We start from the raw sequence: 19,331 nt of genomic DNA, 5'->3' as shown, positions 1-19,331 counted from the left end.
GCTTACTGTAAAACCCACACATACCTAAAAATCTTCTAGTTTCTTTTACATTAGTGGGATCTCTCATATCTTTGATTGTACTTACGTTGTCCGGACAAGGTTTGCATCCATCCCTAGATATGATATGGCCCAGAAATTTGACCTCTTCTTGAGCGAACTGACATTTCTTAATATTTAGCTTCACTCCCTTTTCACCTAACAGTTTGAACAACTCTCCTAATCTCCCAATTAATTCTTCCAAACTAGGGGCCCAGACGACTATATCGTCTAATTAATTCTTGACCCAGCCTTTCTTCATTAAGGGAGCTAAGATATTTCCTATTACTCTTGAAAATATGGCTGGACTACAACTCAACCCAACGGGGATTCTCTTGAATCTATACAGGGAGACTCCATCACTAAAAGTTGTCAAATCTCTACTATCTTCCTCCAATTCTACCTGGTAGTAAGCCTCTTTCATGTCCAACGAGGCATAAAACTGATTCCCGGAAGCTGACTCAACTAACTCTTCTAATCTAGGTAGAGGATGAATATCAGTTTGGAGGTGTTTGTTAACTTTCCTATAATCCAGGCACATTCTTTGCGAGTTATAAGGCTTCCTAACTAAAATTATATGACTTAACCACGCAGCTGTGGATGGCTCAATTATATCTTTGGCCTTCATATCCTCTAACATATCGGCAATAAGTTGCTTAGCTTTCTCAGGATATCTATACATAGGGGTCCTAACTGGCTGTGGATCACTAACATTAATATGCCCTTGAACTCCCTGGAATTTTCCTAACTCATTATTTTCTAATATAAAAATTTGATGATTTTCCATTACCATGTTCTTCAACTGGGCCTGTTGTTCATCATCTAGATGTGACCAATCGTGTTGAGCAATTAAATTTTCTAATTTCTCCTCTCTAGTGCATCCTTGTCCTGGTTCAACACGCATGCTTTCAGGGATAAGCTCATTCTTAATCTCAATCTTTCTACATATGGGAGATTCTGAACTGATGTCCCTTTCATCAATCTTTTTATAAGTACTTATCAACATTCCTATCTTTAACTTAACCATACCCTTTGTACTATTTATTAAAGGTATAAAGACTTCCTTATTGTTATTAACTTTAAGGCACAAAGCATTCATAGCACCACTATGTTTCATTCCTGGTTCCAATAGAAGTACTGTATATGCATCTTCATTAACGTTAACTGCATACATTCCTGCTGAGGAAGGAGGTACAATAATCTTTTTCTTTAACCTAATCTCATCTACATTGGAATTTGAGGATTCAACTATTTTGAGATTCCTAATTCTCTTTGTGGAAGGTCTCTTTTTAATAAGCCGCACACAGTACGTAATATTATCCCAAACAAGGATACCCTTCTTATGATCCATTGTTAAACAAGCAATCTCAAGTAAATCTGCACCCAAAAGGACTTCTGTATATAAAAGTGGGTCTGGCACAATATAAAATGAATGAGTAACAACTCTACGGCCAACATTAACACCCAAATAAACCGATCCTAATACCGGTACATCTGTGTCTGTGACTCCCGTTAACTGTGGTAAATTTCTCATCTTAGCAGGCTTCAAACCTAAACTGTCCACAAAGGATTTCTTGACTATAATGGCACAACTACCTGTATCAACTAAAGCTCCTATCATGCAATCATTAACCATCAAACTTATACTTGGAGATCTGGCGTGACCTAGTCATAGTGAACTATCTCCACCTAATTGTCCTGGACATCCTACATGACCTTACCTAACATTTGGTTGATGACAATCAAAGCATACTCCCTTGGGTGGATTATAAGGACAATCAGACAGATTATGGGTGGCTACTTTCCAAAAAGCACAGTAATTTTTAATATTATTTTGTCTCGTCATGGATACTTTCTCAATTTTCTTGTTTAACTCATCCAATTTTCTTGTTAATTTCTCTATTTCATTACATGGAGTTCCTACCTGAGGGGTATTTGTTACTGGGATTGGTGACTGGGAACTTCCAGCACCCTAAATTGGCAAGACTCTGTTGTTATTACTAATAATTCTGCCCTGAGCCCTATAATATTCTTCTTCTGCATATTCCATGAAATTCTTTAAAGGTATATGGTCTGCCAAGAAATCAACTAATTTAACTTGAACTTGTAAATTTAAGCCTTTATATATCTTTGTCTTAAGGAACTTATCTGATGTTGGAATTGGATCATAGGGGAACTTCAATGTTAAAGCTGAAATTTTACACTGCAATTTATTAACAAAAGAACTAGGAAGTTCATTAAAGTAATAAGTCATGGCTGTTATCTCTTGCCATGCCTGTAAAAGAGTTGCTGCACCTATAAACTGTTGTTTCATGAGCCTTTTAATCTCACTCCAAGACAGATTATTACCATTCTTTTGTATCTCAGGGGCCAAGAATGTAGCTATATCCTGTTCACCCCTAGCCATGGCAACTTCTATCCTCTTATCATCTGAGCCTGTGCGTGACTCTACTTGCCTAAAAAAAGTATTCAACCTATTGTCGGCAACTACACCCTTAAGCTCTGCAAGTTTGAGGAGAGCTACATCTTTTGGCCCTAAAACAGGTATATCATGAGAAACTGCTACTGGAGTAGTTTTTGAATAAAGGGATGGATTAGCATTACTGAAAGATCCAATAAAAGGATTGGATGTGACACACTGATTACCTTGCTGTATAATGAAAGGGTTAGTCTGATTAACAGAAAGTTGAGGAGGCGGGTAGGCTGGTGGTGGATTAGGGATGGGGGATGGTGTAGGTGGTGTTGGAATTGCAGGGTTGTGTGTTGCTGGCCATGCCCTTATAGGTGTTAGGGGTACTGTACTCATGAACGCAGATGCGCTTTGTGGTGTGCTTTGTGTGTTTGTACATGGAGGGATTGGGGAACTGTATGGTAGTGTTCCTAATATTGTGTTGATGTGTATATCTGGGCAAGGGTTGTATGGATTATGTGGAGTATGTGGCGCAGACACTACTGGGGTTTGAGTGTCATTAAGGGTTTGTATAAGGTGCTGCATTGTCCCCTGAATATTAGACATCTCCCTGTCCATTTTTTGAACCTGCTGTGTTAAATCCCCTACCAGTGTCCAAACTCCCTGGTAGGACTGTGTAAGATTTTGTGTTTCCCTTGCAGTTTGTCTAACTTCGCTTTCTAACTCTATTAGTTCTGTGTATGAGTCATCCATAGCACTGACCATTTTAATACAATAATTTAACAAAAATCATTTAAACAGAATAATCCCCCAAATATGTAAATGATATCAGACATTAAGAATTACATGCAAAGTATAAGTTATACATACCTTATACATAGGATGTTACAGTTCAAAAAAATATTTCTATGAAAATATACACAAACGTTAGTGTGACCTGCAGTACTTAGGCCTCATGGGTAAGTGGAATCAATCGCATAAGGTTATTAATCCCTTTACAGCTGCCACCATATGTCACGGTGGATTTTTCTTTTCCTCCTGACATAAATTTTTGTTAGTCATCAAAAGTGAACTTGACATTCGACGTGTAAGAGCGAGAGACGTGATCCTTATCTAGTTTTATTCATTTCAAAATGTACACTGTTCCATAATTTGATTTTCCAGACTGAGTCCAAGATCACAGATCTCCCAGACTGATTCATGATCACAGGTCTCCAAGACTGGTTCCCTTTGAAAAGGGATACGTCAGTGTCTTCTCTAATGACCCCAAAAAATAACTTTAATGGACGGGGAAGCATACCCATTTGGCTTTTCCTACGTGTTTCTCTCATGCCAGTATGGCCAAAAAGGAAAAAAAAGGACTCAAGACCACGTATCAGATAGAGAGAGAAAAACATAAGAAGGGAATGGCAATAATGTTACATGCATTCGTTGATGAGATAAATTTTCTTTAAATGATTTTTATAATCAATATTACTAACAGAGATAATTTTAAAGATATTAGAGTCGGATGATGAATCAATTTCACAGAAAAAAAATCAAAATACCAAAAGGATAACATTCTCCCATTACATTTCGGCTCGGTTTCTTCTTTGGAAGGGGGTTCCGTCCTCAAGCGGACGTAACAATCCGGATAGGCCCCTTTACTGGGCCAGAACTCTACATCATCTACTGGGACAGTGCCCAGTTTTTTGGAGAGGAAGATCTTCCCCCCTGACATAGGCATGTGCTCAGCATAGGGGGGAAGTTCTTTGACGTTTAGCTTCTTGGGGGCTAAACGTGAGGACACGAGTTGGTGCGTTTCGGTCCGTAGAGAAGCCTCCTTCTCGGACAACTGCTTTTTCATGACCTGGAACATGGACAAAAGCGAATGCAGCGTATGACTGATCGTGTCTAGCTGGGGGGCATAAGAAGTTCATGGAACAGGCTCGGCCACCGTAGCCGATTAAATCGAAATAGTTTCAGCTTTCTCAATGTCGCCTTCAGGAGGTAAGACAGTCTCCTGCTCCTGCTCCTCTGCTAGGAGACTTCGCTACGTCTCCTCAGAGACAACTGACATGTTGTCTTCTAGTTGGATGTCCTTCAAGGCATCGGATACATCAGATTCTATCGGAATCTGGACGAGGGGAATCTAAGGTTGAGCTTGGGGAACAACTGCATCCGAAGATGCCCTAGGGAACAGACAAGCCCTCATCTTCTAATTAGGAAGGTATGGGCTAGTGATGTTCTCCTGGAAACCTCTGACCCATTTTCGCAGCATCTCTCTTGCTGCATCCCTTGACTGTGGACTTCTGATCATTAAAAGCCTCTTTTACCAGTTTGACACAAACGGTACATACCTGTGGGTCCCAGTATTTTAGAGATCCTTTTGTAATTGCGCAGCGCGCATGGGTTCTGCACATGTCGTGGCCGCACAAGTTCTTACTGCGGACCTTGCAGAAGTGGTTCCCGCACTCGGGATGCTCCTCTTGTAAAGAAAGAAAAGCATATAAGTATTCGGTGAAAATCTCAGAATTTCATCATACAGTGTAATAAAAGTCATTTAATTAGCTTAGTATAGTGTAAGCTCATTGCTATGACTTCCTTCAATATTGAACACTAAATTCTTAACGAATTAAATGGGAAGATAATATCCTTAGATATGACGTGTAATTTTAACACCTTCTAAGGTTCAATATTGGGGATTTTGATAAATGGTTATCGACCATTAATTTAACAGAGAGAATCGATCTCTAGGAATGGTGGTCTCACAATAGGCTGCCCATGAAGCACCTTATAGGTTGGAAAAAATTTTGCATGGGCTACAGCACAGACCATACAGAGGTATGTGTCATGCGGAATAATCAATATCGCAGTGTCTACGACAACCGTAGTCAATACTGTAGTGCCTGCCGACGTACGCCGGCATTGCCCCGGGCTATTGAAGGTATATACTGCCTTCATAGATATAGGACGGTAGGTCGCCGGCTGTTGCTCCGCTGCCGGCCGCCGAGGGGCCCCTCTATCAAGGTGGACCTACCGGCAGCCGGCGGAAAGAATGTCTACAGACTTGGATGACCAGCTGCCGGCAGTCAACATAGTTGCCGGCAGTTGGCCAGAGTGTGTGCCGGTTGCCGTTGGGTCGCCGATCAACAGTACCCCATGGCAAGCGGCGACAGAGCAATCTGACGGTGGACAGTCGTCCGAGTTGGCCGCCGGCAGCTGTAAGATGCCGGCAGCCGGGCCAGGGTTGATGGAAAGATAAAGAGAAAGCATGGATGGGGGGAAAGCAAAGGCACAGCTTTGCAGACCTCATCCGAAATGAGGGTTCATATGGAAGGGGGAATTATATTGGGGCTTCCATCCAACCATAGTCCATCCATATTGATAATAGGGCCATGGAAGGCAGTCCAAGGGAGGACTGAAGAACACTCTAATGATAGGGGAAGATCCCTGCCGGCAGCCGGCTCGGCCGGCGGCAGACAGGGAACTCCAAGCCAATCCCACAAACTACCCATAGGGTTGATTGTAGAATGATGGCCAGGGTGTGTAAAGGCTAGGCCAACATTAAAGGACAGCAGGGGAGGGGCAAGGGTCCTGCAGATGAGGTAGTACGTAGAAGGCACTACCTAACCTAAAAGATCCTGATCCATAGAAAAGACAACCTTAGGGGCCAGGGAATTCAATTCCCTAGGTTGGGTTAGTCTGATTAGGTGAGAAGGCGGCACACAGGTCGCTGTCTCAACTAAGTGTCAGAGACCCTAAGCAAGGGAAGAATTCAATTTTTCGGCTTAGGACCTGTCATCGCAAGACTGTCTGCTAGGCCATGTAGAGGAGGAATTATCATAAACGCCTCCAGGGTATGGCCTAGGGAGGTCTAGCCTCTTGCATTGGCAACCTAACCTGGTTTGGGAAATCAGTTCACCAAGACAGGGGGCTGTCGATCACAGACAAGTTGCTCCGATGTCCCATCTTAAACTCAAAACTGGCTTAGTGGTTGAGAGAAAGAAGCGGGAACACCCCAGTAAAGATTTGCCAGAATACAATTCAAGGCAAAGCTAACTAGGGTTAGCCTAGGCTAGTCAGAGGGGAGAGGAATTGCTCTAAATCTCGCAAGGAGATTGGTATCGACTTAAAAGGTATAGGAGGTGTCAGTCTCCACTTAAAAGACGATACAAGGACAATTGGGGACATGTATGCAATTATACTAAAGCCCCTAGGCTGGTAGCCTAGGCGCAGTGAGAATCGGTCTCCGAAACTCTCTCGTATACTATCTTGGAAGAGGAAAATTTTAAAGCAGTAATATCTTAATTGTATAAATATTGCCAGAGCTTCAATAAAACTTTACCAGGAAGGTTATATCATGCATGAAGTGTGTAGGTGCCTAGGCTAGGAAGCCTAGCACTCGTGCGGCTCGGTCATGAAATTGCCAAATCCACGAAAACAAGGGCATAATATGAGAGTTCCTAGCTAAACTACTAAATAGCTAAAAGTTATTAAAGCGATTAAGACCGGGAAAGTCGTTCTGGCTAGCTAAATGTACATGCAATGAACGACCGCGTCCAAGACGCCATCCGGCTAGGCAACAGCTCTTGTTACGTTAAATACGCACTTATTTCGAGGCAAAATTGGCAAGACCTTACATTTATACAATTCAAAGATAGTACTTAACTTTCCAGAAGCAGATGAGGCTCGGGAAGACATCATCGAAGCAAAACAATCCAAAATAGCGAGAGATAACACAGGATAAACACCGGTCAGGAACGCTACACACGAAAGAATGACTAGATGGCGCCGCGCGGCGGCGTGCTGGCGCCCAATTACAGTACGAGTAGGAATATTGCCTTAATAACGGCTCTCCTACAATTCTTGCCACTTTCCCCTCTTGAAGCGTAAACCCTATTAGGGGTGTAGATAGCTATGTGGCGTGTCAAGAATACGTCCTCTGATCTTATGCGATATCCCTATAAGATAATACAAGGGATACTCGCGCCAGGAGTTAGAATTCTAGATACCTTTAGTAAAATTCTCTGGGATATATCACTGTTGTTAAATATAACCTAGGAAACTACTAAGAAGGAACTTCCATCAGGATGACATGGCCTGAGCCCAAAATATATATATATATATATATATATATATATATATATATATATATATATATATATATATATATATATATATATGTGTGTGTGTGTGTGTGTGTGTGTGTGTGTGTGTGTAACATACTGTCACCTAAGTGCATCAACTCCTTCATCCTCTTCATTTTCCTCACTGCCCGTCTAAATTTCACAAATTGTCACGTATGTGCTTCTGTTCCATCATCATCTTCATATTCCTCACTGACGGTTGTGACTCGACTAACTGACACCAAAGTGCATCAGCTCCGTCCTTCACCACATTTGCCTCATTGCCTGTTTGGAATTGATAAACTGACTCATTGGTGCATCAACTCCATCATTTTCTACAATTAACCAATTCTTTCCAATGTAATCTCCGTTGTGTGCTTACTATAATCGAAGTGCAGTTGAATATAGCATAATTTCTTCTTTGATTATACTTTACGATTACTTTTTAATTTGAATCCAGCTGGAAAAACATAATTTTTCTAAGGAGAGAGAGAATTGTATGCTAAATCCTATTTAGAAAAATGACCAATACTGGAAAATATTGTAGTGAGAAATCAAGAAGAGGTCATTTTATTTTAATGGTAAAGTTTAATATTACCTACAACAAAGGTTTCCTCCTTCTATCTCCAATAAAATAAATCAGAGGTGAAATTTGGGCATTGCAAGGAAAGAAGTAGTTATAAATATATAAAACCTGAAGCTTCTAATAAAGATCTCATCAGCAAATGGTAACCAAACAAGCACTACACTGATGTTTTCCAGGAAATCACTAATTGGAAGTATTCATTTTTCTCCAAAATCAAGGCAATAGTTAATAGAATAATAGACATTGAAATAAAAGTTGGATAATTTTTAGATGCTTAACTCTTGGCGTTCATTAGAGAAACCCTAGAACAAGATTAACAAGTAGAACTAATCGATAAGATGATGATATTCTGGAGTGGAGACAATTTTAAGCCCTTTAAAAAGCAGACGAAATACAAAAAAGCTGATTGATCATGAAAATGTGTTAACTATATTCAAATTTAAACATCAAACATCAACATTTTAGTAATCTAAGTCAAATTAGTTTGAACAAATATCACCAGTTTGAGTTTGTAAATAAAATATAAACTACAATCTAAAACGTACCAAATTAAAAACACATAAAACCGCAGATACACGCACACATACTGTAGAGAGAGAGAGAGAGAGAGAGAGAGAGAGAGAGAGAGAGAGAGAGAGAGAGAGAGAGAGAGAGAGAGAGAGAGAGAGAGAGGGAGAGGAATAAATTCCAATTTGTGATTTGATGATTTTTCCACCATCTACTGATTGGTCAGGTTTGCAGGTCTGTAGGCGTTTCCGTGTTAGTTCAATCAGTGTCCATAGGATAAAAAACATGCATACTATGAATAATATCGGGAGAGTAGCCTAACTTCATATACGAGATACAGATTCACAGATGCAGCTCGAAAATTTTTTTCGTAATCGTGAAAAGTACATTTAAATAAAAAGTAGTATATAAAATCAGATTTACCAAGTAGAAAAATATCAACCGTGTATGATCATCTCCTCCTACGCCCATTGACGCAAAGTGCCTCGGTTTATATTTCTCCAGTCGTCTCTATCTTGAGATTTTAATTCCATATTTTTCCATTCATCATCTTCTACTTCTGGAGCTATGCTAGAAGTTCAGTGATATATTCTTTCTTGGGGAGCGCAGAGAGCATGCACATACCATCTTCATCTACCCCTCGTCATGATCGCATCTACATATGGCACTCGGGTAATCGCTCTTGTAGTCCCATTTCTAATCCTGCCCTGCCATTAACCTATCAATATTCTTCTAAGAGCTTTGTTCTCAATTCCACTAAATTCATTAGAGATTACTTCGTTGCTATGCATTATCTCATGCCTATATACTAATAACGGTTTTACTAAACTGATATATAGCCTGATTTTATATTTATTTGTATGCCATTGGAATTTCATATATTGCTTAACCTAACCATTGTCTGGTCTGCTTTCTTCAATCTTTCCCTAAATTCTAATTTTAAAGACCCTCTATTGGATATCATACTTCCTAGATACTTAGGAATATCTACCTCATTAATCCTTTCCCGTTCCAATGATATTTCATCTTCCATTGCCTACTCCGATCTCATCACCTCTGTCTTTCCTCTATTTATTTTAAGCCTAACCTCGTGTGATATTTAATGCATTCTGGTAAGAAAGCATTGCAAATCCTGTGGTGTTCTGCTAATAAGGAGACCTTCATCAGCATACTCTAGAGGTGCTAATATTCTATTACCAATCAAGTCTAATAATTTTCCACCATCTCTGACTGTTATACGCATGACAAAATCTATGAGGAGGATAAAAAGCATAGGTGACAACACATTCCCTTGCAATACTCCACTGTTCACTGGAAATTCATTTCAAAGGACTCTATCAAATTTAACTTTTCACTTGCTATGCCTTATATATATATATATATATATATATATATATATATATATATATATATATATATATATATATATATATATATATATATATATATACATATATATATATATATATATATATATATATATATATATACATATATATATATAAATATCGATCTACCTATCTATCTATCTATCTATCTATCTATATATATACATATATATATATATATATATATATATATATATATATATATATATATACACACATATATATATATATATATATATATATATATATATATATATATATATACATTTATTTATAATATTTTTCTACGATTTCTTACATATTTTTTTTCTTTTTTGGGCTAGACCCTTTTTTATACTTATTAACTTGGGGAATGATGGTGCAAGAGCCATCACTGGCAGAATAAAATTTCTCATATTGGGTTCTGTCAGTCGATACAGAATGCCGAACGATGAATTTAAAAAAAAAAAAAAAAAAAAAAAAAAACATTTAGCTCAAATATGGGCATATACTTAACACATACTTAAGCTTTCACTCCTAAAAGACCAGGTCACTTGTTGACTTGCAAATCTGAGTATATCGGTAACCGATCACCATTTGAAACTTGTGTCCTTTTCCTCTTTTGTCAATGGCATATGGATCTCAGTAGATGTATTGAGAAGCATGTTTCATATAACTTACTCATGACAATCCATTCTGTTATCCTGCCCCGTGTGTAACCTGAGCGAAAACCATAAAGCCTTGATGTATCCGAGTATACAGTATATCTAATAAACACATGAAATCTCCCAGCGCTTACCATATGGATTTGATTTTCTAATGATATTCCCTTTAGCTTAAATCACGTCTATCCTTGCAATATATATATATACATACACACACACACACACACACACACACACACACATATATATATATATATATATATATATATATATATATATATATATATATATATATATATATATATATATATATATATATATTTATATATATATATATATGTATATATATATATATATATATATATATATATATATATATATATATATATATAAATATATGTATATATATATATATATATATATATATATATATATATATATATATATATACATATATATATATATATATATATATATATATATATATATATATATACATATATATATATATATATATATATATATATATACATATATATATATATATATATATATATATATATATATATATATATATATATATATATAAATATATATGTGTGTGTGTGTGTGTATTTATATATATATAAATATATATATATATATATATATATATATATATATATATATATATATATATATATATATATATATATATATATATAATGGATATCAAATGATAATTGGGATACTATAGATAGGAGACAAAAACAAAAATTGATTGTTAAAAGTTTTCGAGGAAATGAGGAAAATTACAAGATAGAGCATGCTAAGTATTCTGGTACTGATAGTAAGGTCAAAAGTAAAGCCAGGAATGTTTGGACAGAGTATTTAGACCGTGAAGCAGATAAGGCTGACATTGCTGTGAATTCGGGAAGTGGCTATGGTGTAAGAATTTGTCATAGAATCATTGATGAAATCTCGACTGAGGCAAAGAAGAAGAAGCATATACCCATCAACAAGAGAGATGGCTTTGTTAAAGCAATAGAAGATGAAGAAAGACAACGTTGGATGGTACACTTTAGTGAGGTTATGAATAGGAGATATGAAGGGAGTAATTTGATTGATATATCTGAAGCTGATGAAGACCTTGATGTGCCTATAAATGATTTCAGTGTTTGAAAAGCTCTACTAAAATAGTAAAGAAGCATATACCCATCAACAAGAGAGATGGCTTTGTTAAAGCAATAGAAGATGAAGAAAGACAACGTTGGATGGTACACTTTAGTGAGGTTATGAATAGGAGATATGAAGGGAGTAATTTGATTGATATATCTGAAGCTGATGAAGACCTTGATGTGCCTATAAATGATTTCAGTGTTTGAAAAGCTCTACTAAAATAGTAAAGATATTTAAAGCCCCGGGATACGATGGAATAACTGCCGAGATGATACTGGTTCAAAATGAAGTGACTCCCATACTACTTACAATATTATTTTGTAGATTGTTATATGAAGAGGCATATCCTGATGAATGGGAGTTAGGAGTGTTGGTGAAAATGGCAGAAAAAGAAAAGTAGAAAAAAGGAGATCTGACTGATTGCAATAATTACAAAGGCATAACAATTACTACAGTTGTTTTGAAAATATATAATATTCTAGTGAGACTGGAGAGAAAGACTGATGAAAACCTGAGAGATGAACAAGCATTATTTAAAAAAGGTAGAAGTTGCCTAACCAAATTTTTATTTTGAGACCTGTTTTACAGCAATATTCAATTTTGATGGCATTTGTACACTAGTAAACTAGTAAAAAAGTCTTAGATAGTGTGCATCGGCCTATTTTGTGGAGAGTCTTGCGTTATTATGGAAATCCTTATAAACATGCAAATTTTTCCAGGTTGTTCATGAGCATAGCAAGCGCAAAGTTCATGTTAATGGAGTTTTATCAAATGAAATTCCAGTGAAGAGCGGATTACTCCACGGGAATGTGTTGTCACCTATATTGTTTATCCTCTCATGGTTTTGTAATGCGTAATTATAGAACAGTCAGAGTTGGTGGAGAAGTATTGGACTGGATTGGTGATTGGAATTTTGCAGACCTAGGGTATGCTGATGATGCTGCCCTTGATAGCAGAACAGCATAGGATTTGCAATGCTTGCTTACCAGAATGCATGAAATATCACATCAGGTTAGGCTGAAGATAAACAGAAGAAAGACAGAGACGATTGAAAGTAAGTACGCAATGTAAGATGAAATATCATTGGAAGGAGAAAGAATTAATAGGAGAGAATCATTTAAGTATTTAGGAACTATGATCTTGAATACAGGGTCTTTAGAATTAGAGTTTAGTGAGAGATTGAAAAAAAGCAAATCAGACAATGGATAGGTTCAGTAAGATTTGGAAATCAAATCACCTGAAATTTCATATAAAAATCAGACTATATATTAGTTTAGTGAGATCGGTGTTACTGTATGGACATGAGTCATGGTATGAGTATGAAACAATCTCCAATAGATTTAGTAGATTTGAGAACAAAGCCTTCAGAGGGATATTCAGAGTTGAATGGCACGAAAGGATTAGGAATGAGACTATAAGAGAAATTACTCGAGTGCCATATGATGATGAGATCATGAAGATGGAAATGGTTTGGGCATGCTCTTCGTACTCCTCAAGAGAAATTAGTTCAGGAAACGTTCAATTGGGCTCCACAAGGCACTGGAAAAATTGGAAGACCCAGGCCTGCATGGCTGAGGACTAGGAAGTGCAAAGTAGGAGATGATGAATTGAGAAGTATTGAAATAAAAGTTTAAGATAGAGACGACTGACGAAATCTAACCGAGGCCCATGGCGTCAATATGCGTAGGAGGAGATGACGATGATATATAGAATAGTACTATCAATAGAAAAGGCATGATTGATTATAATAATAAATAAGATTTAGAAACTAAAGATCATTCAAACGAATGCACCAACGGCATTCCATACAGCGAAAGAAAAAGAAACTTATTAAGAAGATCTGAGATATCTTCTGAAAATATGCGTATGTTTTGGTTGATTTCAATGCTAAAAAAAAAAAAAAAAAAAAAAAAAAAAAAAAGAGAGAGAGAAATTATCAGTTATAGGAAATTTGGAGTATCCCAGACTAATGACAGAGCAGACATGATTATAAGATTTGTTGAAAGAAACAATCTCAGAATAATGAACACTTTTTGTTATAAAAAAAGTAACAGAAAATGGACATGGAGAAGCCCAAAATGGAAAAACTAAAATTGAAATAGATTTTATTCTTAATTTATAAGTTAATTGAGTTAAAGATGTTACAGAGTTGAACAAGTTCATGTCAAACAACAATAGAGAGACGAAAATCATAACTCGTTACTCCAAATTTAAGGAAAGAAAGAAGAAAAAATTTTTTTATAAAGAAAATAAAGGCTCCTCTAATAAAAAGAAAAACCTGATGAGTTTAGTTTTGTAATACGAAATAGATTAATGATGAAATTGAAGCATGGGAGGATTGAATGAATAGTAAGAAACTAAAATTTATATTGAATTCGGCACAATAGATAGGTGGAGAAGTTCCTAAATATGATCAGGGAAAGCTACCAGAAAACACCATAAAGAAAAAAAGTGGAAATGTGGTTAAAGTTGAAGAGAGATGAAATATCAGAATTATCTAGAACAATAAACAAACCATAACCACAAGGCATTCGTAAACACAATCAGCCCAAAATAGAGAAAGTAAAGCACAAATGAGATGAATAAGCATCAAGTTAATGAAAAGAATCCTTGAAACAGGGTGCCAACAGATATTTTATCTAAAGGATGGCAGTGGTTATATTAACAAAAGAGATGCAGTGACCAAAACTGCAGAGAATTTCTATATAATGCTGTACAGAGAGATATAAGAAAATACGAGCAAAATATAATGAAACACCTAAGCTAGTGCCTAAACTAACACTAAGACAAATAAAGAAAGTATTAAAAAAACATGAAAACAGGCAAAGCAACAAGAGAAAATGGACAAAAAGTTTATTTTATAGTATATGCAAGAGATTCCATACTTTTACAACTTATTTAACTTTACACAAAATATTTGCGAGAATGCTCTTTACCTACAGTTTTGAATTCTTTTTTTATCATACTAATTCACAAAAAGGGATATACACAAGACCTGAAAAACTACTGCTCAATAAGTTTACTCTTAATAATTTGTAAAATATTTACAAAGATCATATTAGGCCGAATAGAAAGTAAGCTGGACTTTAATCAACCAAGAGAGCAGGATTTAGAAGCTGGTATTCCATAAATGAGTATATCTATGTAATTACTCAGCCAAACGAAAAAAAACAACCAACAAACCATTATGTAAGGCTTTTATAGACTACGAGAAAGCTTTTGATCTTTCCAAAATATCAGAATTAATGCAAGCCTTTCAAAAGTAAGGAAAAAATGAATTAATGTTAGAACACTTGAATACATATATACGGGTTGTATATCAATCCTAAAAATACATAGAGTTTGAAAATTCTGATTAAGAAAGGGGTTAGACAGAGAACCCCCATCTTTCCTAAATAATTCACAGCGTGTTTTTAAGAATTTTCTTTAATGGAAAAAATCACGAAAATCTAAGATTTGCAGATGGTATCGTTCTCCTTAGTGATTCATAGAAGGAATCATAAAAGATGGTTGAAGATTTGAATAGAAAAAGCTGAAATGTAGGATTGAAAATGGATATGAGTAAAATCAAGGTAATGGTTAATGAAACAGCAGAGACAACAAATAAGATTTATGGATGAACATCAAGCAATTGTTAATGCGTATACGTAATTAGAATAGACATTAAGTGTTTCCCCAGGGCATAACACCGAAATTAAAATAGGAATAAGTAAAATACCACTTTCTCTACAAAGAAAAATATTTTATCATATAGTCCTAGCGGTATCAGCGTAGGCATGAAAAACTTAAGGGCAAACTAAAGTAAATTATATTTCAACAACAAGTAAGAAAAAGAAATGAATATGGGCAGGCAATAATGAGAATGACAGATATTTGATGGACATTCAGATTAAAAGATTTGATCCCTAGAGATGGCAAAAGAATCAGGTGAAGTAAGAGAAGACGATGGATTGACGAACAAAGAAAATTTACGGGAATAGAATAACATAGAAAATCCATAAACAGATGAGAATTGATGGACATATCTGACGGTTTTGTCCTGTAAATGACTAAAGACGACTGAGGACTATATATATATATATATATATATATATATATATATATATATATATATATATATATATATATATATACATATATATTTATATATATATATATATATATATATATATATATATGTGTGTGTGTGTGTGTGTGTGTGTGTGTTCCTGTATAATAAAGCACTACAGCAGACACATGTATGCACTCCTAGTCAAAATCTTGTTGACACGAGTATAGTTACAGATGGTTTCAAATGATTTAAACGTAGATACATGTCTACTTTAGGCTCGAGAACATTCAAATATGCGGACCCGAAACTGTACAATAATCTCCCACTAGATATCCGAAAGACAGCAGATATTAATGCTGTCAAGAGGAAACTGGGGTATTTTTGTTCCTTACTTACTTTGTTAGTGTCGATTTGACAATAAACGAACAATAAGCGGTGTGAAGTGTTGAATGCTTTCGAACGAACACAACAAAATAACTGTGAAGGTTCTGTAAAGAGTAGGGCTCCCCCGTTGTATCAGACCAGAAAAGCACCCCTCAAAGTATGTAAGTAAAGTAACTTTAACAGTTTCTCTGGTGGATGATGAGTTTAGCGTTTAATCTTAAACAGTGTTAAATTACAGCACTTGGAAAAAAAGACCTGTTATTTACAAGCATCGTACTCTTTTATCAAATAATTTCAAAAATTGTTTGGATTTCATAGGAAATACTTGTAAAGGGATCACCATAATATAATTATATAAACGCAATCGTAATTGTTTACTTTAATCGGAATGAAAATGGAACAATAACACTTTACTAATAAAGGGTATAAAAAAAAAACGTGTTACTATTATTATTATTATTATTATTATTATTATTATTATTATTATTATTATTATTATTATTATTATTATTATTATTATTATTATTATTATTTAAATAGATAAACAATATAAGAAGTAATGAAAAGTTAGAATAAAATATTTTAAAAACATTAACAACATCAAAACAGATATATGGTATATAAACTATAAAAGGAATCATGTCAGCCTGTTCAACATAAAAACCTTTGCTGCGAGTTTGACCTCGTGAAATTTTCCTGATTTAACTACCTGATTAGGAAGATCATTCTACAACTTGGTCACAGCTGGAATAAAACTTCTTGAGTACTGTATAGTATTGAGTTTCATGATGCAGAAGACCTGACTATTAGAATTAACTGAATACCTAGTATTACGAACAGGATGGAACTGCCCGTGAGGATCTGAAAGTAAAGGAAGGTTAGAATAATACAAAATCTTATGCAACATGTATAACGAACTAATTAAACGACGATTAATGAGCTTAGCGTAATTACTGAGTTCCTGCCTTTCCATCATCAAGTTGAAACAACAATCGATGTAAATATATTCTTTTCGCTTTATTATTATTATTATTATTATTATTATTATTATTATTATTATTATTATTATTATTATTATTATTATTATTATTATTATTATTATTATTATTTATCATGCTTTTCATCAGTATATTTGTAATATAATTTCCTGATCCAAAAATTTTGAAAACCGAAAAAAAATTATATTAAGACCGATGCAATTAAACACGATGGTAACAATTCATCCAAGTAACCGGATCCAGTCAAGGTTAAAACCGATATTGGTTATTTGGGATGGGTTGAACTCAACTAATGATCTATTCTTCCTTCTGTAATGACGGAATAATAGGAATCAGATCACAATAGCTATGAAAGAGAATAAAAGCCGATTTTTAATGAGGCTAATTACGATCAAATTTCATACAAATATAATTCAAGGATTTCAATAGATTGAAAAGATCTTAAAATCAAAACGTAGCTTAAAATAATTGAATATATATTATATTACACGATCCATTTTATTTCCTTTTATCATAAATTTTATGTTAGTTCATGATAAAATGGAAGCTTCTCTAGTGTTTCTGTTTATAAATATCGTCTTTAGGGAATTAAATATTTGTGTGAGGAATAATTTGTGGCAGATTATTGACAAATTATGGTTTAATTCAAGTGACACTTCGCCATGTACGAGCGTATTGTATGTGTGTAGGTAGTTTTTTTAGATTCTATAGATATTTGGACATCTTGGAACAAGTATCTTGAGAGAAATAAGATATTAAAGTTTTACCAAAGAGAGTATTGTCAATTTTGGACAAATCCACTGATAAAACTACCGGTAGTTGCATTTAGGGAAAGAAGTGAGGTTGCATGTGAGTATCATTTATGTCAGTACCATATAGGAATTATTGTGTACGTGTTCAGGTATTCATTCGTTGTGTAATGTAATGAAGCAGTCAATAATTGTTGAATCTATATATTAAAAGCAGAGGGCATAACACAAGAGAAAAACTCCTCCATAAATACGGACAGCCATTTTACTGGAAAAATCTTTGACGAGTCATCGAGTTTTTCATAATCGAATTGGTCCACCGTCCATTTGGCTATCATTAGGTATTCCGATATGTGATCAAAGATTAAAAAAAAAGTATAAGTGGACGCTTTTGTGGATATTTAGCCTTCAGTGTATATATATATATATATATATATATATATATATATATATATATATATATATATATATATATATATATATATATATATAAACGTTCCATTCTTTTCAATAATGATGAAAATATTTTTTTGGGTTGATATTGAAGAAAACCAAGATTCTAATGAAAACATCGTTAAATAGCTTAACAAGCATATATATATATATATATATATATATATATATATATATATATATATATATATATATATATATATATATATATATAAAAGAATTATTAATGATTTCAAATTCTTGACTGTTTATCATTATTGACAACAAATGTGATAAATGTCTATTATTGGTCATTTGCATTATATGCTGTACCCATTATTTTTATTTTTATATCCTTAGTCGGAAAAGCAGAATGTTATATCCACAGGGGATCCAACAGGGAAAATTGCCCAGTGAGGAAGGGATACAAGGGAAAATAAAATATTTTACGAACAGTAACAGCATCAAAATGAATACTCCTATATAAATTATAAAAAAACTTTAACAAAACGAGAGGAAGAAAAGTAATTTAGAAGAATGTGCCCGAATGTATCCTCAGGCAAGAGAACTCTAACCCAAAACAATGGAAAACCATAGTACAGAAACTATAACACTAACACAAGACTAGAAAACAATGGTTTGATTTTGCAGTGTACTTTCCCTAGTAGAGCTGCTTACAATAGCTAAAGGGTCACTTGTACCTTACCAAGAGGAAAGTGGCCTCTGAACAATGATAGTGCTGTACTCCCTTGGGTAAAGAATAATTGTTTGGTAATCTCAGCAGTGTCAGATGTATTAGGACAGAGGAGAATAAGTAAAGAATAGGCCAGACTATTTAGTGTGTGTGTAGGCAAATGGAAAGTTAACCATAGCCAGACAG

General features: G+C 34.8%; 1 pseudogene; it reads right to left on the bottom strand.

Annotated features, from left to right (window-relative positions):
- Positions 1-1,705: 1,705 nt before the first annotated feature.
- Positions 1,706-3,211, bottom strand: LOC137614909 (uncharacterized; annotated as a pseudogene).
- Positions 3,212-19,331: the final 16,120 nt, after the last annotated feature.

The sequence above is a fragment of the Palaemon carinicauda genome, chromosome 21 (genome assembly GCF_036898095.1).
Source record: "Palaemon carinicauda isolate YSFRI2023 chromosome 21, ASM3689809v2, whole genome shotgun sequence".
Taxonomy (NCBI): Eukaryota; Metazoa; Arthropoda; class Malacostraca; order Decapoda; family Palaemonidae; genus Palaemon; species Palaemon carinicauda.
Note: the sequence above shows the minus strand (reverse complement) of the source record. Positions and strands in the feature narration are given on the sequence as shown.